The sequence below is a fragment of the Callithrix jacchus genome, chromosome 8 (genome assembly GCF_049354715.1).
Source record: "Callithrix jacchus isolate 240 chromosome 8, calJac240_pri, whole genome shotgun sequence".
Lineage (NCBI taxonomy): Eukaryota > Metazoa > Chordata > Mammalia > Primates > Cebidae > Callithrix > Callithrix jacchus.
This window is the reverse complement of record NC_133509.1, coordinates 125,935,465-125,960,768: the sequence shown is the minus strand read 5'-3', so window position 1 is coordinate 125,960,768 and position 25,304 is coordinate 125,935,465. Positions and strand designations below refer to the sequence as shown.

At 45.1% G+C, this 25,304-nt stretch overlaps 1 protein-coding gene and 1 non-coding gene across 10 annotated transcripts in view; both read right to left on the bottom strand.

Moving 5' to 3' along the window:
• DGLUCY (D-glutamate cyclase) overlaps positions 1-25,304 on the bottom strand; it is a 157,591-nt gene that overhangs the window by 118,047 nt on the left and 14,240 nt on the right. The window lies entirely within an intron of this gene.
• On the bottom strand, positions 10,692-10,753 carry LOC118145313 (U7 small nuclear RNA). The gene has a single exon (XR_004730436.1). It is a non-coding gene; the product is annotated as a U7 small nuclear RNA (small nuclear RNA).

The following is a 25,304-nucleotide window of genomic DNA, read 5'->3' as shown; positions in this document are numbered from 1 at the left end:
AGACCTGGAAGCCGTGAGTGCTGCCTGCTGGCCCGGCTCGGACTTTCACAGTCAGATGCTCAGCCCCACTGACCCAAAATGATATGCTTTCCTAAATAAAACTGCAGATTCCCTGGGCTGGTGGGGATACCCAGAACTGATACCCAAAGTAAAAATAATCCTCATTCTAAGCCAATGGTGATATTATTATCCTAAGGAAACACAACAGAATCTCGAAGAAAAAAAGGAGATTTTTGGCTGGGCATAGTGGCTCACGCCTGTAATCCAAGCACTTTGGAGGCCAAGGTGGGCGGATCACTTGAGGTCAGGAGTTCAAGACCAGCCTGACCAACATGGTGAAACCCCGTCTTAAAAAACAACAACAACAACAAAAGAAAGGGAGATTTTTATGCTTATCAGCAAAGGGCACTATTTATTTATTTATTTATTTTGAGACTGAGTCTCACTCTGTCGCCCAGGCTGGAGTACAGTGGCACGATCACAGCGCACTGCAGCCTCAACCGCCTGGGCTCAAACACTCCACCTCCCACTTCGGCCTCTCCAGTAGCTGGGACTACATGTGCATGCCCCCATACTTGGCTAATTTTTGTATTTTTAGTAGAGATGGGGTTTCACCATGCTGGCCAGGTTGGTCTTGAACTCCTGACCTCAAATGCTCTGCCTGCCTCAGCCTCCCAAAGTGCTGGGATTACAGGCATGAGTTACCGTGCCTGGCCAGTGAATGGCATTTGTTTAAAAGTGTTTGGAAACTCACCCCACACCATGTGACCTCCTTTCTTTCTTTTTTTTTTTTTTTTTTGAGACGGAGTTTTGCTCTTGTTACCCAGGCTGGAGTGCAATGGCGCGATCTCGGCTCACCGCAACTTCCACCTCCTGGGTTCAGGCAATTCTTCTCCCTCAGCCTCCTGAGTAGCTGGGACTACAGGCACACGCCACCATGCCCAGCTAATTTTTTGTATTTTTAGTAGAGACGGGGTTTCACCATGTTAACCAGGATGGTCTGATCTCTTGACCTCGTGATCCACCCGCCTCGGCCTCCCAAAGTGCTGGGATTACAGGTGTGAGCCACCGCGCCCGGCCCGTGACCTCCTTTCTTAAATTGCTATTCTCTTCAGTAGGTTAGGAGGTAGTCCCATTTATTGGCTTTAATTATTCTTTTTTTTTTTTTTTTTTTTTGAGACTGAGTTTCACTCTTGTTGCCCAGGCTGGAGTGCAATGGTGCAATCTCAGCTTACCACAACCTCCACCTCCCGCGTTCAAACGATTCTCCTGCTTCAGCCTTCTTAGTAGCTTCAGGCATGTGCCACCACACCTGGCTAATTTTGTATTTTTGGTAGAGATGGGGTTTCACCATGTTGGTCTGGCTGGTCTCGAACTCCCGGCCTCAGGTGATCTGCCCGCTTCTGCCTCCCAAAGTGCTGGGATTACAGACGTGAGCCACCGCGCCCAGCCTGGCCTTAATTCTTCTAAAGCTACCTCCTGCATCAAGCAGCCTCCCACCCTCTGTGGTCCATCTTCTCTTATTCTCCTTACACTGCACCCCAAATGCAAAGAGAGCTTGCTGTGTGCCCAGGGCACAACAGACGTCTTTTACTTTTATTTAACTCATAAAGATAAATAAGCTAAAGACCTATATGCATTAAAATTTTTTCCCTATTTTTCTAGAGAGAAAGAAAGAAAAAAAAGGAATGAAGGAGAGGAAGAAAGAGGAAGGGAAAGAGGGAGAGAGAACAGGAGTGTTGCTTTATTCTAAAATTGGGTATTGAAAACCTCTTTTATGCCAATAATTGTGCTTAATAATGGGCAACCAATATTTCATTTAAACCTGTGAGCAGATGTGATGTGATACTGATAAGAGTGTATATTCTGTGTATTTAAAGTGGAGAGTTCTATAAATGTTTATTAAGTTTACTTGTTCCAGATCTGAGTTCAAGTCCTGGATATCCTTATTAATTTTCTGTCTCGTTGATCTATCTAATACTGATGTTGAAGTCTCCCACTATTATTGTGTGGGAGTCTAAGTCACTTCATAGGTCTTATGTATCTGGGTGTTTCTGTATTGGGTGCGTATACATTTAGGATCATTAGCTCTTCTTGTTGCACTGATCCTTGTACCATTATATCTTTGTTGCTTTAAAATCTATTTTATCAGAGGCGAGAATTGCAACTCCTGCTTTTTATTTATTTATTTATTTTTGCTCTCCATTTGGTTGGTAAATCTTTCTCCATCCCTTTGTTTTGAGTCTTTGTGTATCCTTGCATGTGAGATGGGTCTGGATGTAACATACTGATGGGTTTTGGCTGTGTCTTTTGATTGGGGGATTTAGTCAATTTAAATTTAGGATTACTGCCATTTGATGTTAGCTGGCTGTTTCGTCCATTAGTTGATGTAAATTCTTCATTATGCTGATGCTCTTTACTTTTTGGTGTATTTTTGGAAAGGCTAATACTGGTTGTTCCTTTCTATGTGTAATGCTTCTTTCAGAAGCTCTTGTAAAGCAGGCCTGGTGGTCATGAAATCTCTGAGTACTTGCTTGTTCATAAAAGACTTTATTTTTCCTTCGCTTGTGAAGCTTAGTTTGGCTGGATATGAAATTCTGGGTTGCAAGTTCTTTTCTTTAAGGATGTTGAATATTGGCCCCCACTCTCTTCTGGCTTGTAGGGTTTCTGCTGAGAGATCTGCTGTGAGTCTAATAGGCTTCCCTTTATGGGTAACCTGACCTTTCTCTCTGGCTGCCCTTAGTATTTTCTCCTTCATTTCAACCCTGGTGAATCTAACGATTATGTGCCTTGGGGTTGCTCTTCTTGAGGAATATCTTTGTGGTGTTCTCTGTATTACCTGGAGTTGAATATTGTCCTGCCTTGCTAGGTTGGGAAAGTTTTCCTGAATAATATCCTGAAGAGTATTTTCCAGCTTGGATTCATTCTCTTCGTCATATTCAGGTACGCCTACCAAACGTAGATTAGGTCTTTTCACATAGTCCCACAATTCTTGGAGACTTTGCTCAGGCTTTGATCACTTTTTCTGATCCTTTCAACAGGAAAATTTTCTTTTATTCCATGATTTTCCAGTATTCAGCCAATATTTATCGGAGCCTGATACTTGCTAAGTGTTCATTAACTGTTGCTGTGTTTACAAGGAGGGTCCCTTACTTTCATTCAACAAATACATACTGAATGTACCCAGCATGTGCTGGCTGTGGGCCACATGGGTTATTCAATGATCAACAAGGTAGCACAATCCCTGTCCTCATAGAGTATCTAGTCTGCCTTCTAAGAAATGACGTCTTTTTGGCAAGAGGACAGGCCTGTAGCAGTGGCCAGGTTGAGGCAGGTGATCATCCTGAGGCTGGAGCTGGCTCACACAAGCCTGTAGGAGCCGAGTGTGAAATTTTTGAGAAGTTTGTCAGCCAGTTGTTAAATACAGCCATTATCAGAAATTAAATTATATAAACATAATTTAATGTCACATTAAAAATCAAGATAATACACACTCAAAGCTCATCATCTCCCAATTATTTTATTTTTAATATTTGTGACAGAGTCTCATTCTGTCACCCAGGCTGGATTGCAGGGGTGCCATCACAGCTCACTATGGCCTTGACCTCCCAAGCTCAAGCAATCCTCCCGCCTCAGCCTCCTGAGGATCTGGGATTTACAGATGTGCACCACCATGCTTGGCTAATTTTTGGTTTTGTTTTAGAGATGAGGTCCCACCATGTTGCCCAGGCTAGTCTCGAACTCCTGGGCTCAACTGATCCTCCTGCCTCAGCCTTCTGAAGTGCTGGAATTATAGGCATGAGCTATGAGCTACAGCACCCAGCCACTTCCTAATTATTTTCTGATGTTTTACTATCATCTCTGCTCTTGGGGTCCTTTACATCTATATGGTAGAAATGCTACATAATGGTGGCATGTGGGCATTTCCTAGCTCTGCATTCAGCGCCATCAGGTTGGCAGCTTGACATTGTAGTGGAGAATATTTATATTACGAACATTGGCAAATGCTGCTAGGGTTTTTTTTTTTCTTTTTCTTCCAGAAAGATGGTTGTTAAACATTTACTAAAACACCACTGGATACATACAAGATAGGAAGAGTCAAATGAATAATTTCATCACTGGATAGGAAGGGTCAAATGAATAATTAACATTTGGAGGAGGAGGCAAAATTAGCTGGGCGTCGTGGCACATGCCTATAATCCCAGCTACTTGGGAGGCTAAAGCAGAAGAATCCCTTGAACCCAGGAGGCGGAGTTTACAGTGAGCCAAAGTACATGACATTGCCTTCCAGCCTAAGCGACACGAGTGAAACTCAAAAAAGAAATAGACCTTGAACGCCAAGTAGAGAGAGACAGGGTGAAAGTGAGGAGGGTGGGCAAGCTGTCTACAAGACTGCCTTGTGAGGCCTGTCTGTGTTGAATTGTTTTTGGAGAGAAACATGAGGCTTAAAAAATAGCTTTATTTACCAAGTAAAACACTTGAGGTAGCAATTTAAAAAAAAGACAAAAAGAAAAATAGCTTTATTGAGATTTAATTCTCAAACATACACAACTCACCTATTTAAAGTGTATAATTCAATAATGTCTTGCATATTCATGGAGCTTTGCAAAAGTTCAAAACATTTTCTTTCTTTCTTTTTTTTTTTTGGAGACAGTGTCTCTCGCTCTGTCATCCAAGCTAGAGTGCAGTGAGGCAATCCCAGTTCACTGCAACCTCTGCCTCCCGGGCTCAAACAGTCCTCTCACCTCAGCTTCCCAAGTAGCTGGGACCACAGGTGTGCGCCACACCCACCTAATTTTTGTATTTTTTTTTTTGTAGAGACAGGGTTTCACCATATTGCCCAGGCTGGTCTTGAACTCTTAGACTCAAGCAATCTGCCTGCCTTGAACTCCTAAAGTGCTGGGATTATAGGCGTGAGCCACTGCCCCCAGCCTAAAACTTTTCATCACCCCAAAAGAAACTCCCAGACCCACTAGCAGTCACTCCCAATTCACACCAGCCTTTTTTCCCCAGCCCAAGGCAACACTAATCTATTTTCTGCTTCTATCTATAGAAGTCTTATATCTATATAAGACTATTTTTTTAAGATGACACAGAAATCTGAAATTGTATGAGTCAATCTTGGAGAGTGTTTCATGGGCAGCATGCCCTGTGCCAACCCAGCAATTTCTCCAATTTTCCCAATGCGAGCTCAGTAAAACTGCCTCTTGACCACAGCTGACCCACTCCCTCTCAGTGCTCGAACTTGTTCCTTCCCCTGGGAAGGATCAAGTGGGAAAAGTTCCTACAGGTGAGCTGAGTGGTCAGCCTCAGTCTGAAGGTGCAAGCTGAAACCTTGAAGTATGCAGAAGTCGGAGAAACAAGCCAAGGACGTGGGCAGGGAAAGACGCTCAGCTGAGCACAGGCCTGTGTTTGAGTGTGGACCCAGACATTTTAAGGACAGACAAGCCTCTCTGGAGAACTGTGCTGTGATCAGTCCCCAGGCATTTTTCTTTCTTTCTTTCTTTCTTTCTTTCTTTCTTTCTTTCTTTCTTTCTTTCTTTCTTTCTTTCTTTCTTTCTTTCCTTCCTTCCTTCCTTCCTTCCTTCCTTCTTTCTTTCTCTTTCTTTCTTTCCTTCCTTCCTTCCTTTTCTTTCTTTCTTTCTCTTTCTTTCTTTCTTCTTTCTTTCTCTCTCTCTCTCTCTCTCTCTCTTTCTTTCTTTCTTTCTTTCTTTCTTTCTTTCTTTCTTTCTTTCTTTCTTTCATTTGAGATGGAGTCTTGCTCTGTTGCTTGGGCTGGAGGGCAGTGGCGTGATCTCAGCTCACTGCAACCTCCACCTCCCAGGTTCAAGTGATTCTCCTGCCTCAGCCTCCTGCGTAGCTGGGACTACAGGCGTGTGCCTCCACACCTGGCTAATTTTTTGTATTTTTAGTAGAGACGGGGTTTCACCATGTTAGCCAGGATAGTCTCTATCTCCTGACCTTGTGATCTTCCTGCCTTGGCCTCCCAAAGTGCTGGGATTGCAGATGGGAGCCACCGCACCCGGCCTGTCCCCAGGCATTTTCAAGAAAAGTCACAACCCGTATGGCTGTACAAACTGCTCCATCCATCACTGACTTGGCCCCAGGAGGAGTCACTAGTGAGAGGATCTCACTCCCCAGTTTTCAATAATGCAGCTCCTTATTGGTTCTCTTTTTTTTTTTTTCCTGAGATGGAGTCTCACTTTGTCACCCAAGCTGGAATGCAGTGGCACAATCTAGGCTCACTGCAACTTCCACCTCCCAGGTTTAAGCGATTCTCCTGCCTCAGCCTCTCAAGGAACTGAGATTATAGGCACATGCCACCACACCCGGCTCATTTTTGTATTTTTAGTGGAAATGGGGTTTTGCCATGTTGGCCAGGCTGGCCTTGAACTCCTGACCTCAGGTGATCTGCCCACCTCAGCCTCCCAAAGTCCTGGGATTACAGGCAGGAGCCACCATGCCTGGCCTCCCTACTGGTTCATTTGGCTACTTGTGCAGTATAAAGTGAGGGGATGACAAAGACCTCCACCTATCTCAAAACATTCCCACTACCAAATAGCACCTGCAACCCTTGTGGATCCTTTGAGTTATACCATTATCCCCAGAGGCCATGAGTGAAATTCTTGTTATAGGGGATAGGAAGTTGGAGAAGAGCACTAGTACCTGTCTCAGGTCAGCAAGACTTGACTTTGAAAAGCAGGGGCTGGACTCTGCGCATGGTGGGACATTGAAGATGTGAGCTTTGGATTGAGGCAGTGATGGTTCCAGGTGATAAAGATATAGAGGATGTGTTTTGGGGAAAGGTGCACCCAGACGGACAGCTGGGAAGGGAAGGGTGGCCCAATGGAGAGTATCACTGAAGAGATATATAAAGGAGAGATGCCATTTTTTTCTCCCCGCTATTTGTGGAGTCTTCTTGCACTCCATCTTTCTCTCTTCCCATCCCACACTATAAATAATTGCAAGTCTTTGTTCTTTGCCTTGGGAATAGCTTCTCCAGCTGTTGCCACATTTCTGAACTGAATAAATCATCTCTTTTGAAATCCACAAAAGAAACAGATTGAACTATGGTGTATTCTTTTTAAGAGGCTTGACTCCACTAGGGAAAAAAAGCTCCCTTGCCAAAGAAAGAACATGGAGTGCATGTGATAGCCACTTGCCTTCACGTGTAAAGATGCAGTGGCAAGCACCCTTCGTCTTCTTAGCCACTGGCTTTGTGGCAGGAGGAGAGGTAGGCAAGCACAGGGAACAGGCAGAGTGGCAGCCTCTGCCAACCCTAAGAACCAGCCTCCTCCTCCCTCCTGGTGCCCCTAGGAATCAGCATATCCCAACCATGACTCCAGGAAGCTCTTCAGGAAGGGGTGGACTAATTTCTCGGCAATAGCCACTGTTTTCGTGATATGACAGAAAGCGGTTCTAGAAGCCAGGGCCACCGAAGAATGGCATTTGCTCTGCTGCTGCTGAGAAGAAAAGCAAGTGGGCACATGGTCTGCTTTCAGGGCAAATGAACTGGGGGCGGGGGGATATCTCAGGGGTGCTGTCTCACGAGCAGAGGAGATGGCTAGAGTTTTGTGTGGCTAGGAGAGGGGACCGGCTGCTGGAGATCAGCTGTGGCTTTAGATCACCCGTGTCCAGGGTCAGAGTGAGCAGGTTTCATTCATCACAGTGTGTGCTGGGTCCTTTTACAAAGTGTTATATCCTTTATATAGATGCCCACACAGGCTGATAACAGCCCTGTCTCTTGAGATCATGGCTTGAGTTCTGACTCCAGGCCTGAAGACCTTCTTTTTTATTGACAGTTTCACTCTTGTGAAACGAAGGCTTGGGTGCAATGGCATGATCTCGACTCACTGCAACCTCCACTTTCCAGGTCCAAGTGATTCTCTTGCCTTGGCCTCCCAAGTAGCTGGTAATACAGGCGCCCATCATCATGCTCAGCTGATTTTTGCATTTTTAGTAGAGATGGGGTTTTGCCATGTTGGTCACACTGGTTTTGAACTCCTGACCTCAGGTAATCCTCCTGCCTCAGCCTCCCAAAGTGCTGGGATTATAGGCGTAAGCCACGGTGCCCGGTCTCTAGTTGTTCTTTTTGACTTTTGCTGTAAATTGTGGTAAAATGCCCATGACATGAAATGACTCATTTTCGAGTGCACGGTTTGGTGGTATTAAGTATCTGCAGAGTGTTATGCTACTATCAGCACTATCTAGTTCCTGAACTTTTCATCACCCCACATGGAAACCCTCCACCTGTTAAACAGTCACTCCTCATTCCCTGCCCCCAGTCCCTGCAACCACTGATCTTCCTTCTCCTTCTATCACTTTGCCTGTTTGGAACATTTCATGTAAATGGAACCATACAAAATGTGACCTTTTGTGGCTGGCTTCTTTCACTTGGCATAATCATTTTTTGTTTTTGTTTGTTTTGTTGTTCTGTTGCCCAGGCTGGAGTGCAGTGGCTCAATCTCAGCTCACTGTAATCTTCACCTCCCAGGTTCAAGCAATTCTCATGCCTTAGCATGGGATTACAGGCATGTGCCACCAAACTTGGCTCATGTTTGTATTTTTAGTAGAGACAGGGTTTTGCCATGTTGGCCAGGCTGGTCTCAAACTCCTGGTCTCAAGCAATCCACCCACCTTGGCCTTCCAAAGTGCTGGTATTACAGGCATGAAACACCATGCCAAGCTAGCATGTTTTGAGGTTCATTTATGTTGTAGCATGGATCAGTCCTTAATTCTTTTTTACAGCTAAATAATATTCCATTTCATGGATCTTCCACATTTTGTTTCCCTGCTGGTGCTGCTTTGCACCTCATCTACCCAAATGCAAAACTTGGCCCCTTCTTCCATTTCCATAACGACCCCTGATCACAGTTTCCTCATGGGGATAATGATACTTCACTGTATCCTGTGAGGGTTAAATAGTAATACACAACAGGTAAAGTGACGAAAAGCACCTAGCAACTAGTGCTCAATAATACATTATTAATTATTATATCATCATAGTCATTATGCAATCATTATGATCACATAAATTCCTTCTAACCTCTTGTTTTCTGTTGTATCTATTCATTTATTTCACAAAATATCTTTTTTTTTTTTTGAGACTGACTCACTCTATTGCCTAGGCTGGAGTGCAGTGGTGTGGTCTCAGCTCACTGCAACCTTTGTCTCTTGGGTTCAAGCGATTCTCCTGCCTCAGCCTCCCAAGTAGCTGGGACCACAGGTGCCTACCACCACGCCCAGCTAATTTTTGTATTTTTAATAGAGACAGGATTTCACCATGTTGGTCAGGCTGGTCTCGAACTCCTGACCTCAGGTGATCTGCCCGTCTCGGCCTCTCAAAGTGCTGGGATTACAGGCGTGAGCCACCTCACCTGGCCCACAAAATATCTCAAATGCAATCAGGGTTGGATAGCCACAGAGAGAGATGTCTTGATTAGGTACTCGCAAGGATTATGTTGAGTTGCACATGCCTTTGGTTCTCAGTCTGGGGCCATGAAGTCATGATATCTCTGTTATGTGGTTACAGCAAGGAGTTCATGAACCACATCTGCAGCAAGCATTTTCCAGTACTCAGCGGCTACCCTTTCTCTCCCATAGTGTACACAGGCGTACTGTTTCTCAAATGTGCGCCACCTCTGTTGAGAATGAATAAAAGATAAGTCATATAAAAGCCTTTTATCATCATGTGTCTTCTGAGTCTAACCAATACTCAAGATACCACTTTTCTCATGGGGAGATCTTCATATTGGAGAAGATTAGAAACCACCAGCACACAGCAACACTGAAAGAAACTAAAACGAAAACTCAGTATGGAAATCAAATGATTAACAAGAGTTTATTGAACACCTACTACAAGTTTGGGACTATTTTAAGCACCATGGTGGGGGAGTGTGGATATGCATATGCAGAAGATAGTTTCTGTCCTGCTCACTCTGTAGCTGGGAAGAGCAGCCATAGGCCAGTGCAGTATTCAAGAATGTGTCAGCATAAGATCAAGTGTTGAATTAGTCCTATGGATAATATATGATATTAACATGGGCTGAAGTCATCAGGAAAGGCTCCGAGGAAGAGTCTGGCTTGAAGAATAGGCACGTTTTTAAAGGGGCGGGGAGCTCCAGGTAGAGACAGGAATGAGCAAGGAATCTTAGAGTACAGATATTGGCCCACCTGGAGTTAAGGGTTTGATTTGGAAGACATGGTCAATTTCCATAGGTAGTACATCAGAGGACAGAGTCCTAGAGTTGCAAGGATGATTGATAGCAGCCAAAAACCTCAGCCACTGAGGTTTTACAGCGAAGGAGGGTTGAAGGAAGGTCATGTCTCAAAATGCTCAGCCTGGCTGAGGCAGAAGAGCCTGTGTTCAGGGGACTTTGGTATGTTCATTGCAGGCTACAGTCATTGCAAGAGACCCCATAAGGGATGGAATAGGGGTCTCTACTCAGACTGATCTCTTACGACAGCACCTGCATATCTTTGCCCTCTATACCACCATCTTTTCCCCCAGACATGCACATGTGAATTGTCCAGACAGGCTATGGACCTTTGTCCAACTGGCAGAACTTTTTGGATTATTTCTAGGTTCAAGAAAAGGCATATGCCCTCTGAGAATAGACAAATGGACAGGAATTTTTTTTGGCGGGGAGGCTTTCTGGAAGAGGAACTTATGGAGAAGAATGTATTTTATTTAGGGCTTTTCAGTTAAGACCAGAAAACCTGCTAGACAAATTCTAAAAGAGTTGTAACACTGGGTGGGGAATTTAACAAGCTGGCTTACTAGATGTCTTCCCACCCTCAGCACTCCTTAAAGCAATAGCCCTTCGGGGGGAGGCGGGGGAAGTCCACACTGGCTGCGCCTTCCTTCCTCTCTTGGAAAGGGCAAAGGGCGGAAGACCAAGAGGCTGAGGTGTTTCGAGAAGCCTGGGAAATGGGTGGATTCTCCCTGCAGTGTGCAGCTTCTGAGCTGTAGGGCGGCAGTCACCCTGAAAGATGGAGCCATCCCCACCCTCGCTGTGCACATTTGCTGGGACTCTGACAAGGACAGTGGAGAGGGAACAGCCAAGGCGCCACAGGATGCCTGAGGCATCCTCTTCAGTGTCTCCTTCTTCCCATGTGTCCTGGAGAACCTACCGGTGATCAAACAGGGTCAGAGGGGAGCAGATCATGCACCGCGTGGCCACCAGTGGACTTCCTGACATCAACAAGCTTCTGCCAGTGGCTCTTAGTTTGCTAACTAGGACAGGGCTCCCCCAGAGCCATGGCAGGAGGCAGAGGGTCCCTGCCCTTCATGAGCAAACCCCGCCCAACCCTCAGGAACTCCCTGTTGTTTTCAGCCCAGATGAGGAATGATGCTTATGGCCAAGGTAATGCAGGGGGCTGGGAGAAGGTTTTAAAAACTCACAGAGGGCCATGCGCAGTGGCTCACACCTGTAATCCCGCTCTTTGGGAGGCTGAGGTGGGTGAATCACTTGAGGCTGGGAGTCGAGACCAACCTGACCAAAACAGTGAAATCCTGACTCTAGTAAAAACACACAATTAGACGGGAGTGGTGGTGCATGCCTGTAATCCCAGGTACTTGCAAGGCTGAGGCAGGAGAATCGCTTGAACCCAGAAGGCGGAGGTTGCGGTGAGCTGAGATCATACCACTGCATTCCAGCCTGGGCAACAAGAGCGACACTCTGCCTCAAAAAGTAAAAATAAACATAAATAAAAACAGAAGACGTAGCTTCGGGGGCAGTGGCATCTAAACCAAAAGAACCGAGCACATGGAGACACTATCACTGTCATTCAGCAGGCTCCTCACCACTTTTTCTGGTTGAGGTCCAGGGAGAGTAAGCAGTCCTCACGGAGATCCATGACTGCGATGGGAGCCAGTTTACTTCCTCATCCGTGGGCTTTGCCCTGTAAGAACCTGAGGCAATTCTGGACCCCCGTCTGGAACAAGACATTTTCCTCCCTATGACGGTACAATGAAAGTGCGCTCAGGCAGTGAGAAGAGAGGAGTGGCTATTAGGGCGCATGTTTCTCAGCCGCCAGCCAGATACCTACACAATCAGATGTTTCCTCCTCCTTCAGGGTCCCGCTTGTGCACCTCAATAGAGGTGGACAGACTGACTGTCACATTATTGTATCAGTGGGTTGTAAGTAGGATGCATAGAGGTCTTGCCTTGTCTGAGACCATTCCAGGTTACATCTGTTGTCCCAGAGTAATTACTAATAATGACTTTTTATTATTTTCTTTTTAATTTTTGTGGGTACATAGTACATGATCCCTTTTTTTTTTTTTTTTGAGACAGAGTCTCACTCCGTTGCTCTGGCTGGAGTACAGTGGCCTGATCTTGGCTCACCACAAACTCTGCCTCTAGGGTTTAAGTGATTCTTCTGCCTCAACCTCCCGAGAAGCTGGGATAACAGGCGCCTGCCACCATGCTCGGCTAATTTTTGTATTTTTAGTAGAGACGAGATTTCACCATGTTGGCCAGGCTGGTCCTGAACCTCAGGTAATCCGCTTGCCTTGGCCTCCCAAAGCGCAGGGGTTACAGACATGAGCTACAGTGCCTGGCCACTGCCGGGCCACCCCTTTCATTCTTTTTTTTTTTGAGACAGAGTTTCGCTCTTGTTACCCAGGCTGGAGTGCAATGGCGCGATCTCTGCTCACGGCAACCTCCGCCTCCTGGGTTCAGGCAATTCTCCTGCCTCAGCCTCCTGAGTAGCTGGGATTACAGGCACGCGCCACCATGCCCAGCTAATTTTTTGTATTTTTAGTAGAGATGGGGTTTCACCATGTTGACCAGGATGGTCTCCATCTCTTGACCTCGTGATCCACCCGCCTCGGTCTCCCAAAGTGCTGGGATTACAGGCGTGAGCCACCGCGCCCAGCCCCTTTCATTCTTAAAAGTCCTAGTTTGGACAACAAATTGCTTGGTCACCCTAGTTTATAAGGTGACAGACTTACATAAAGCAGGCAAAGTCGCTTAAGCAAAGAGAGAGTTTTATTGCCAGAACCACAGGGAAGTCGGACACGATGAGGACCTGAGATTCCCCCAAGGGGCCCTCACTGTCTCTCCTGCTTCTTTCTGCTCTGTGGCTCTGGTTGCCTTTTCTCTCTGTACAGTCACCATTTTCTTCCTGACAGAGCAGCCACCTGCTCCTGAGTTGGACATTTGGCAGTTTTATCAGAAGAACTGTGACTTTCTCAGTTGGGAGCCCCCAAAATCACCCAGGAAGGAACTTACTGTATCATGGTGGGCAGGAGGGCAAGGTGGTTTCAGAACCTTGCAGCTCTCTAGAGAACCGTGATGAGAAGAGAGGAAGAGGCAGCTTTTAGAAGGGGCGAGTGGTGTGGAATGGACAGTTCCTTCCGTGTCCGGTACCATCAGCATCAAGCATTTAACGAGTGGGCCCTGTGGCGCTGATCCAACCACTTGCTTGTTAAATGTGTACTGGAGTGAAGTCATATTCCCCATTAGTCTCCCAGAGAGATGCCATTCATCCTGGGGACAGAGCTGGCCTTGGAATAGAAGGAGGAGAAACTTCCTTGCTTGGGAGGGCAGGGTCCCTGAGGAAAGATAGATGCTGCTTTTCAGAATGGATGTGGGTTCAGGCTGGCAGCCCCCTGTCCCTGGGGTTGACTCTGGGTGTGTGCACGTGTCTATGTTCCCATGATCTGAAATGGCTCGGAGCCAATAGACTGAGGCACCTGGAGTTGAGGTCACCATGGCCTGCAGCAACCCCTGCTTAGGGGGACCTATGGAAAAGGGGCTTCTTCTCCCCTCCCTGACCACACAGCCCACATCTCTGTCCTAGAAGCACTTTCTTCCTTGGACAAGCTCTGCTCCAGGCTCCAAGGTCTCACCAGAGGCACTGCTGACATCAACAGCAATAAAACAGTAGAGAACAAGACACTGAGGGGACTCAATGGCACCTCTGATTTTTTTCTCTTTAATAGGCAGAAGCTTTAGGACTATCCTAGTGACTGAATAGAACCCTGTGGTTGTGGAACTTACCATGGAAGACTGAGGTGCTCCAGAAGGAAAAGAAAAGTATCCTTAAAATGGGGTGGGAGCTCCAATTCACATTCAAACTGTCTATTGCATAACCCCCAGGGAGGTGGAGCAAAACATGAGGCTCTCCATCATTATTTATTTCCCTTTTCACATATCTTTTACTGTAAATTCCATGAGGTCAGGGACCCTGTTTTCTAATTCCTTGGAGCCCTAAAACTGGACAAAGCACTTTGCAATTATACCAACTTCTCTGCATTTACTTGCAATTTCCAACAGGGTCCGCTTCTTCCTGGTTTCCAGCTCACTTTCTCTGCCCGGAACATCTTCCTCTGACCCTTTGCCTGCCCAGCTCCTCCTCCTCCTTGGAGACTCCCCTCAGCTGTCACCTCCCCAGGATGCCTGCTCTGACCCCCTGCTAGGTTGGAGGCTCCATCCCTGGGCTGTCTGCTTGTGGTTGGCTATAGAGCTGTCTTCCACATCAGACAGGGGGCTTCTGTAGGGCAACACAATTGCTGGCACAAAATAGGTGACCAATAATTATTTTTTTGAATGGACAAAGATGATGTGTAAGCAGCGTCTGATTCTAGGCACAGAGAAGATGAATAAGACATTGGTTGAGTCCTTTGAACTTTCTGGGAGCTTGACTTTTTTAGTCTGTGGAGACCAGGGAACAAGCCCAGCTGATAGCAATCTCGTGGCAAACTTCTAGACTCTGTTCACCTCTGACTTTCAAAGGTGGGTCCCGTGAACTGCAGCCACCTGCAGGTGCAGCCCTCATTTGGACCCTGGGGTCAGTCCTGACCTCGTTCTGGGGGAATTTAGAGAAGTCTACAGCCTAGGCAACATGGTGAAACCCTGTCTCTACCAAAAACACAAAAAATTAGCCAGGTGTGGCGGTATGCATCTGTGGTTTCAGCTACTTGGGAGGCTGAGGCAGGAGAATGGCTTGAGCCTGGGAGGTAGAGGTTGCAGTGAGCTGAGATCGAGCCACTGCACTCTAGCTTGGGTGCCAGAGTGAAACCCTGTCTCAAAATTAATAATCAAATTTAATTTAAAAATAAAACATACAAAGTATTTATTGAGTGTCTAGCCCTCAAAGCTCACCTGATCTGATGGGGGATCTGAACAGGTACAAAACACAGTCAGCCCCTCGAGCTGTGGGTTCCACCACTGTGGAGCCAACCAACCACAGATCAAAAATACTTGGAAAAAAAACGAAAGGCTGCATCTGTACTGAACATGGACAGGCTTTTTATCTTGTCATTATTCCCTAAAAAACACATTATTCCCTATAACAACTGTCTATATAGCATGCACATTGTATTTGGTATTATAAGTAATCTAGAAATGACTTAAAGTATACAGGATGATATGCATAGGCCACATACAAATATTACGGCATATTTTGTAAGGCAACAGTCCCCAACCTTTTTGGCACCAGGAACTAGTTTCATGGAAGACAATATTTCCACAGACCAGGCAGGGTCGGGGATGGTTTGGGAATAACTGAAATGCATTATATTTATTGTGCACTTTATTTCTATTATTATTACATTGAAATATATAATGAAATAATTATACAACCCACCACAATGTAGAATCAGTGGGTACCCTGAGCTTGTTTTCCTGCAACTAGACAGTTTCATTTTGGGTGATGGGAGATAGTCACAGATCATCAGCCATTAGATTCTCATAAGGAGCCTGCAACCCAGCTCCCCCACATGTGCAGTTCACAGGATTCATGCTCCTCTGAAAATCTAATGCCCCCACTGGGGCTGACAGAAGGCAAAGCTCAGGTGATGGGAATGTCTATAAACATAGACTGCTTGCTGCTCACCTCCTGTTGTGCGGCCCAGTTCCCAACAGTCCACAAACTGGTACCAGTACCAGTCCGTGGAATAGGGGTTGGGGACTCCTGTTATAAGGGACTTGAGCAGTGCTGGGCACAGTGGCTCATGCTTGTAATCCCAGAACTTTGGGAAGCCGAGGTAGTGGATCACCTGAGGTCAGGAGTTTGAGACCAGCCTAGGCAATATGGTGAAACCTTATCTCTACTAAAAATACAAAATTAGCCAGGCATGGTGGTACATGCCTGTGATCCCAGCTACTTGGAAGGCTGAGGCAGGAGAATCGCTTGAACCTAGGGGTGGAGGTTGTAGTGAGCTGAGATCGTGCCATTGCACTCCAAGTGTGTTCCATTAACAGAATTAGGTTTCAGAAGGTGGATGATAAGAAACTTCTGTGAGTTAAAAGAACATGTTCTAGCCCAATGTAAAGAAACTAAGAACCTTGAGAAAAGGTTTGACGAAATCCTAACGAGAATAGACAATTTAGAGAGGAATATAAGTGAATTAATGGAACTGAAGAATACAATATGAGAACTCCACGAAGTATGCACAGGTTTTAATAGTCGCATTGATCAAGCAGAAGAAAGGATATCAGAGGTCGAAGACCAACTTAATGAAATGAAATGAGAAGACAAGATTAGAGAAGAAAGAGTAAAAAGGAATGAGTAAAGTCTCCAAGAAATATGGGACTATGTGAAAAGACCTAATTTACGTCTGATAGGTGTACCTGAATGAATGAATGTACCATGAAGAGAATGAATCCAAGCTGGAAAATATTCTTCACGATATTATTCAGGAAAACTTTCCTAACCTAGTAACGCAGGACAATGCTTAACTCCAGGTAATACAGAGAACACCACAAAGATATTCCTCAGGTAGAGCAACTCCAAGACACACAATCATTAGATTCACCAGGGTTTAAATAAAGGAGAAAATTCTAAGGGCAGCTAGAGAGAAAGGTCAGGTTACCCATAAAGGGAAGCCTATCAGACTCATAGCAGATCTCTTAGCAGAAACCCTACAAACTAGAAGAGAGTGGGGGTGTATCTTTTATTCAATATCCTCAAATAAAAGAATTTTCAACCCAGAATCTCATATCCAGCCAAACTAAGCTTCATAAATAAAGGAAAAATAAAATTTTTCGTGAACAAGCAAGCACTCAGAGATTTCATCACCACCAGGCCTGCTTTACAAGAGCTTCCGAAAGAAGCACTATACACAGAAAGGAACAACCAGTATCAGTCATCCTAAAAACTTACCAAAAGGTAAAGAGTATCTCCATAATGAAGAATCCATAGCAACTAATGGGCAAAATAGCCAGCTAGCATTAAACGACAATAGTAAACTCACAAATATCAATATTAATCCTAAATTTAAATGGATTGAATGCCCCAGTCAAAGATACAGAAAGGAAAATTGAATAAAAAGTCAAAACCCATTGGTACGCTGTATCCAGATCCATCTCATAAGCAAGGACACACAAAGACTCAAAACAAAGGGTTGGTGGAAGACTCACCAATCAAATGGAGAGGAAAAAAAAAACCAGGAGTTGTGACTTTCGTCTCTGACAAAATAGACTTTAATAATAACAAAGATTAAAAGAAACAAAGGAGGATATTACATAATGGTAAAAGGATCAATGCAACAACAGGAGTCAATGATCATAAATATATATGCACCCAATATAGGAGCACCCAGATACATAAGACAAGTTCTTAATGACTTACGAAGAGACTTGGACTCCTGCACAATAATAGTGGGAGACTTTGACACCACACTGTTAATATTCGACGGATCAACGAGATAGAAAATTAACAGGAACATCTATGATTTGAACTCAGACCTGGAACAAGTAAACTCAGCGAATATTTATAGAATTCTTAAGCCCAGGTCTACAGAACATACATTTTTCTCAGTATCACATTATACCTATTTTGAAAGTGACCACATAATTGGAAGTAAATCACTCTTCAGCATTTGCATAGCATTTCACAGACTTAAATGAAATATTGGTTGGCTGTTTGTTTGTTATTTTCTTCCCTTATTCCTTCCTGTCTCTGCTGTTAAGCGCAATTATCGGCATAAAAGAGGTTTTTAATACCTATTTTTAGATTGCATTCCAGCCTGGGCAATAGAGCAAGACTCCTGTTCTCTCTCTCCCTTTCTCTTTCTCTTTCTTTCTTTCTAAAAAAAAAAAAAAAAAAAACCCGTCTCTTCTTAAAATAAAAAAAATTAGCTGGGTGTGATGGTGGGCACCTGTAATCCCAGTTACTCAGGAGGCTGAAGCAGGAGAAAAGAAAAAGACTCCATCTCAAAGAAAAACAAAATACAAAAAACAACAAAACAGCAACAACAACAAAAACCCAATAAAGGACTTGAGCATTCATGGATTTTGGTATTTTCAGGGGATCCTGGCACCAATCCTCCATGGATACTCAGGGAGAACTGTACTGACTCATGAGAGCTGTGGACACAGTGCTATGGGACCTAGGGGAAGTGGGGTATGGAGAATGTGGCACAGCCCAGGAGAAGCCTTTGAGTTGACCCTTGAAGAGAGCAGGAGTTTCCCAGGCAGAGGTCAGGAGGGAAGACCCACATGGGCAAATGCACTAATGGGTGAGGTTTCACTTGTTTAGTGAAAAAAGCAATCGACAGCTCTCTTAACTCTTTTTTTTTTTTGAGACAGGGTTTTGCTCTGTCACCCAGGCTAGAGTACAGTGGTGCAAACGTGGCTTTCTGAAGCCTCACCTGCTGGGTTGAAGCAGTCCTCCCACCTCAGCTTCTGGAGTAGCAGGAATCACAGGTGCACACCACCATGCTAGGCTAATTTTAAACATTTTTGTAGAGATGGCATCTTGCCCTGTTGCCCAGGCTGGTCTTGGACTCCTGGACTCAGGCTATACTCCTGCTTTGCCCTTCCAAAGTGCTGGGATTACAGGCATGAACCACCATGCCCAGCCTCTCTTTACATTTAAAAATCACAACACCACCACCCTCCCTTGATAAACACGAAATCTCAGGCTCTCCTTTAACAATTTTGACACACAAAAATAAACATTGTGAGTACAAAACAAAAGTGCAGGCAGGAGAAGGCACTGCTTTGCTTCCAATCTGTATATCCTTACACCCACTTTAAGTCCAATGTATCCCCCCAGGGGTGCCTCTCTCCTCCTCCATGCTGGAAATCAGCCCACTGGTTGGAGTGGAGCAGACCAAAGCTAAGAATTATAGAGAGGAAAGCACCCTGGTGAGATTCAGAAGGAACATTTCGTGACAGGGTGGGCTACAGACTGGTGCAGACAGAGCAGTTACCACCATGGTAATTGCCTTAGGGCTTGAATGTTAGTGCAAGGAGTGGGAGAGATGGAGAAGAAGAGATGGGTAAGAGCCAAATGGGCCAGGCACAGTGGCTCATGCCTGTAATCCCAGCACTTTGGGAGGCCAAGACAGGCAGATCACTTGAGGGCAGGAGTTTGAGACCAGCTGGCCAACATGGTGAAACCCTGTCTCTACCAAAAATGTAAAAAATATTTTAAAAATTTTTGGTAGTCTCTACCAAAATATAAAAATTAGCACCTGTAGTTCCAGGTACTTGGGAGGCTGAGGCATGAGAAACTCTTGAACCCAGGAGGCAGAGGTTGCTGGGAGCCGAGATTGTGCCACTACAATCCAGCCTGGGCGACAGAGCAAGACTCCATCTCAAAAAAAAAAAAAAAAAAAAAAAAAAAGAGAGAGAGAGAGAGAGAGAGGATGGTGGAGACAACTGCTAATGCCTGAAATTGAATAGATAGTGGGGGGCGGGCATCCAAGTGCTCAGGCCTTGGCCCAGGCAGCACCCCTCATTCATTCAACAACGTGTATTGCCAGCTCTCCTGTGTGCCAGAGACTATGCTAAGCCATGGGGACACAGAAAGGACAGAGAAATTCCCTGCTTTCTGAAGGAGGAAGACCATCAGCAGCAAAGAAGAAAATACATACATGAACAGGATCATTTTGGAGCGTGTTCTATGCTATGAAGACATTAAAGCAGAGAATGGAGAGGAGATGTGGGTGGGGTGGACAGAGGGAAGCTACGTTAGATTGGGGGCCCCGGAAGTGACTCCAAGAAGTGATAGCTGAGCTGAACCCTGAATGATGCTTTAGCAATGAGCCATGAATGATCTGGAGGCCCCAAGGTGGAAACAGCACTTTGGGAGGCTGAGGCAGGCAGATCACAAGGTCAGGAGTTCAAGACTCACTCCTACATGGGTCTTTCTCTCTTTATTCTTTTTTTTTGAGATGGAGTCTCCGTCTGTTGCCCAGCCAGGAGTGCAGTGGTAATAGAGTGAGACTCCATTTAAAAAAAACAAAACAAAACATTATGCTAAGTGAAAATAATCCAGACACAGAAGGAAGAATATTGTAAGATTCCACTTTTTTTTTTTTGAGACGGAGTTTCGCTCTTGTTACCCAGGCTGGAGTGCAATGGCGCGATCTCTGCTCACCACAAGCTCAGCCTCCTGGGTTCAGGCAATTCTCCTGCCTCAGCCTCCTGAGTAGCTGGGATTACAGGCACGCACCACCATGCCCAGCTAATTTTTTGTATTTTTAGTAGAGACGGGGTTTCACCATGCTGACCAGGATGGTCTCGATCTCTTGACCTCGTGATCCATCCGTCTCAGCCTCCCAAAGTGCTGGGATTACAGGCGTGAGCCATCATGCCTGGCTGTAAGATTCCACTTATATGAAGTCCCTATAACAGGCAAATTCATAGGGACAGAAAGTGGAATACAGGTTATGTGGGGAAGGGAAAAAAGGAGTGTTATTGTTTAATGGGTACAGAGGATGATGAAATGTTTTGGGCGTAGACAGAGTGAGGGTGACACAACATTGTGAATGTATTTAATGCTACTGAATAGTACATTTGCAAATGGCTAAAATAATAAATATCATGTTATACATATTTACCATAATTTTTTAAAAGCCATAAAAGCATTCAGACCTTTTTTTCTCAATCTATTCTAGTACAATTTGACATGTGAGAAATTTTTTGCATAAAGCTCTTCATCACAGTGTTGTTTATAATCAACATATTCTAAAGAACTTTAAAGTTTGTTAGTAAGTGATTTGTTAAGAAATTAGTGTAATCCAAATTATGGACTATCGCAGTCATTAGAAATCATGTTTATGAAGATATTTTACTGATGTAAGAAAATGCTGATAATGTCATGTTAAGTCAAAAGGGGCAGGTTATAATATTGGGCTTGGAAAGATTCCTAAGTGTTGGCCAGGCGCGGTGGCTCACGCCTGTAATCCTAGCATTTGGGAGGCCAAGGTGGATGGATCACCTGAGGTCAGGAGTTCAAGACCAGCCTGCCCATCATGGTGAAACCCCCTCTTTAAAAAAAAGAAAAAGAAAAAGGAAAGATTCCCAAGCATTAAAAAAATTTTAAAAACACAAAATAAGAACAGGTGCAGAGTCTCATGCCTGTAATTCCAGCACTTTGGGAGGCCAAGGCGGGTGGATTGTTTGAGGTCAGGAGTTCGAGACCAGCCTGGCCAACATGGTGAAACCCCATCTCTACAAAAAATACAAAAAAATTGGCTGGGCATGATGGCAGTCACCTGTAATCCCAGCTACTCAGGAGGCTAAGGCAAGAGAATTGCTTGAACCCGGAGGTAGAGGTTGCAGTGGGATTGTGCCATTGCATTCCAGCGTGGGCTATAAGAGCAAGACTTCTTCTCCAAAAAAAAAAACCCCACAAAATAAGGCCAGGAGTGGTGGCCCACACCTATGATCCCTGCACTGTGGGAGGCCAAGACGGGCAGATCACTTGAGGTCAGGAGTTTGAGACCAGCCTGGCCAACATGGTAAAAACCCGTCTCTACTGAAAATACAAAAATTAGCTGAGCATGGTAGCACGTGCCCGAAGTTCCAGCTACTCAGGAGGCTGAGGCAGGAGAATCGCTTGAACCCTGGAGGCGAAGGTGAGCTGAGACAGTGCCACTGCATTCCATCCTGGGTGACTGAGTGAGGCTCTGTCTCAAATAATATAAAATAAAAACTAAAAATAAATAAATAAACACAAAATAAAAATATTCCAAAATATTACCAAACGTTGTCTCTGGACAGTTAATCATTTTTCTCCATTTCTCTCTTAGTTTCCTGACCCTCTAGCTTTCCTCAGAGAAAATGAATTACTTTGAAGACCAAAAACCAAAACCCCAAAACTTCAGTGTGGCATAGTCCTTGCTTATTGGGCTACCACACCCTCCAGGGTACAAGACTATGCTCCTTTGTAACAACTGCTACTTTAATCTTAGTTGTTGAAGTCATGCTAGTGTTTTCAAAATGAAGCACATGCTGGTTCACAGAAAGATAGTGAATGGAGGCATGGGAAGGGGGAAGGAGGAGAGGACTCAAAGGAAGAGACCCACTTCGGGGGATCTTTTCATTCTTCCTCCCTGCAACCTCCCCATCAAATCTTAGCTTCTAAAACCACAAGTTTTCGTTTTCAGGATAAAGGCAGGCCACCAAGTTCCTTGAAAGTAAATGTAGGCCAAGGTTGTTAAATCCAATTTTTGATGGAAACTCAATCTAATTTCTCATTAGCATACCGTTCAAAGTCGCTTTTATTAACATTGATTCATATTACCTTTTAAAAATAATGGAAACAGTTCAAGACCAGTTTGACCAACATGACGAAACCCTATCTCTACTAAAAATACAAAGTTTAGCTGGGGATGGTGGCGGCTGCCTGTAATTCCAGCTACTCGGGAGGTTGAGGCAGAGAATTGCTTGAACTCAGGAGGCAGGGGTTGCAGTGAGTCAAGATCGAGCCACTGCACTCCAGCCACAGAAAAAGACTCTGTCTCAATAATAACAATAATAGAAACAAAATCGCTTAGTATTTTAAGACCTGTTGATATTTATTGTACCAGAAAGACACTATAAGCAGATTCTGTTTGTGGGGATAGTTTGCTATGAAACAAAAAGTTATTTTAATTAGTTAATATTATTGGACCTCTTCTCTCCCTCCCTCTTTCCCTCCTTCCTCCCTCCGTCCATCCCTTCTTTTTTCCTCCCTCCCTTCCATTTTCTTCTGCCTCTCTCCTTCCTTTCTCCCTCCCTCCCTTTCTTTTTCTTCCTTCTCTTTCTGTTTCTCTCTCTCTCTCTCTCTCTCTCTCTCTCTCTCCTTGCTTGCTTTCTTGCTTATCTTGCTCTGACACCCAGGCTGCAGTGGCATGATCATGGCTCACAGCAACCTCCACCTTCTTGGCTCAAGTGATCCTCACACCTCAGCCTCCTGAGTAGCTGGGACCACAGGCACACACCACCACACCTGCCTAATTGTGTTCATTTTTTGTAGAGACAGGCTCTCATGATGTTGCTCAGGCTGGTCTTAAACTCCTGAGCGCAAGTGATCCTTCCATCTTGGCCTCCCAAAGGACTGGGATTACAAGCATGAGCCACTGTACCTGGCCTACTGGAACTTTCTGAAACAAAAATCTGCTCATGGCACTGCCCTCTGTCTAAGCTGCTGGTACTTTCCATTCCTGTGGAGTTATGCTGGCACCGTGGCCCAGAACACAGGACACTGTGGTGTGGCCCGCGACTCCCTCCCTCATGCAGCCTCATTGCTCTGGGGCTCTGGGAATTTGCAGTCCCCAGCACTTCTGTGACTGTGTCTTGCTTTTTGTTTTTGCTCTCACTGCCCCCTCTGCCTGGAATCCTGGATTCCTACTCCATCCCTCAGCCATGCCCAGTCATCTTTCAACCCTGACCCAAGCATCACCATCCCTGTGGAGTTTCCCAGATTCTCCCTTCCCAGCAGTTTTGGGCACTTGCCCTTTTCCACCTTCACCGTGTCCTAAACAGATGCCTATTGGAACACTCAAGACGCTATTGCACACACAGTGGCCCTTCCGTCTGTGGCTTCTACATCTGCAGACTCAACCAACCTTGGATGGAAAAGATTCAGGAAGAAAAAACAATAAAGAATACAAATAAAAAACCCATACAGTATAACAACTCCTTACCTAGCATTTGCATGGTATTAGGTATTACAAGCAGCCTAGAGATTATAAAGTTCATGAGACAATGTACACAGGTTACATGCAAATACTACATTTTATGCATAGCATAAAATGAGCATCTACAGGCCGGGTGCGGTGGCTGAAGCCTGTAATCCCAGCACTTTGGGAGGCCGAGGCAGGTGATCACGAGGTCGGCAGATCGAGACCATCCTGGTCAACATGGTGAAACCCCATCTCTACTAAAAACTACAAAAGATTAGCTGGGCACGGTGGCGTGTGCCTGTAATCTCAGCTACTCAGGAGGCTGAGGCAGGAGAATTGCCTGAACCCAGGGGGCGGAGGTTGCGGTGAGCCGAGATCGCGCCATTGCACTCCAGCCTGGGTAACAAAAGTGAAACTCCGTCTCAAAAAAAAAAAAAAAAATGAGCATCTATAGATGTTACCAACTTGAGTATCCATGGATTTTAGTATCCTTGGTGATCCTGGAATCAAACCCCCACAGACACTGAGGGATACTGTACTTGTTTCTATGTCTGTCTCCTCTTGCCCCACTATGAGCTTCTTAAGGGCATGCACTGTTTTTCATCTTTTTTTTTTTTTTTGATAGAGTCTTGCTCTGTCACCCAGGATGGAGTGCAGTGGCACAGTCTCGGCTCACTGCAGCCTCCACCTCCCAGGTTCAAGTGATTCTCTTGCCTCAGCTTCCTGAGTAGCTGGGATTACAGGTGTGTGCCACCATGCCCAGCTAATTTTTATATTTTTAGTGGAGAAAGGGTTTCACCATTTTGGCCAGGCTGGTATTGAATTTCTGATCTCAGGTGATCTGCCCACCTCGGCCTCCCAAAGTGTTGGGATTACAGGTGTGAGCCAGCTCACCTAGCCTGTTATCCATCTTTATAAACTTTGTAGCATTGGCACACAGAAAGGGTCCAGAAAACATGCTGAATAAATAAGGAAATGAACCACCCGGGTTAAAGTTGATTGCTTCTCGGGTGAGAGCCAACACTGACTTCAGTTATTCTAAGACACATTTGGTCAACAGTAAGGAGCAGCCCTTACTCCATTTCCTTTTGTCCATTCCCACAGTCAGCCAGCCCCAAAGTCAAGCCATCCTATTTTTGAGAATCAAAGAATTATCCCCAAATTTTGCCACCTACTTCTTTCCCCTAACAAAGTCACCTGCGGGTGGTGGAACCTTGCCAGCACTGCACAGCTGAGCTGCATTATTTTAAGTCATGCTCCTGCGTGGCCTCAGCTGGCTTCTACTGGGCAGTAGAAGTAGATGTTCCCAGTCCGCCTCAGTCCCGGTCAGGTGAATGACATCTGCAGTGTTACCATTCTCCAGTGGTAATCACTGTGTAAACATATTGTTAACGGCTGCAGAATCCTTCATCATAAAATTATGATTTATTTAACTATTCCCCTATTGTTG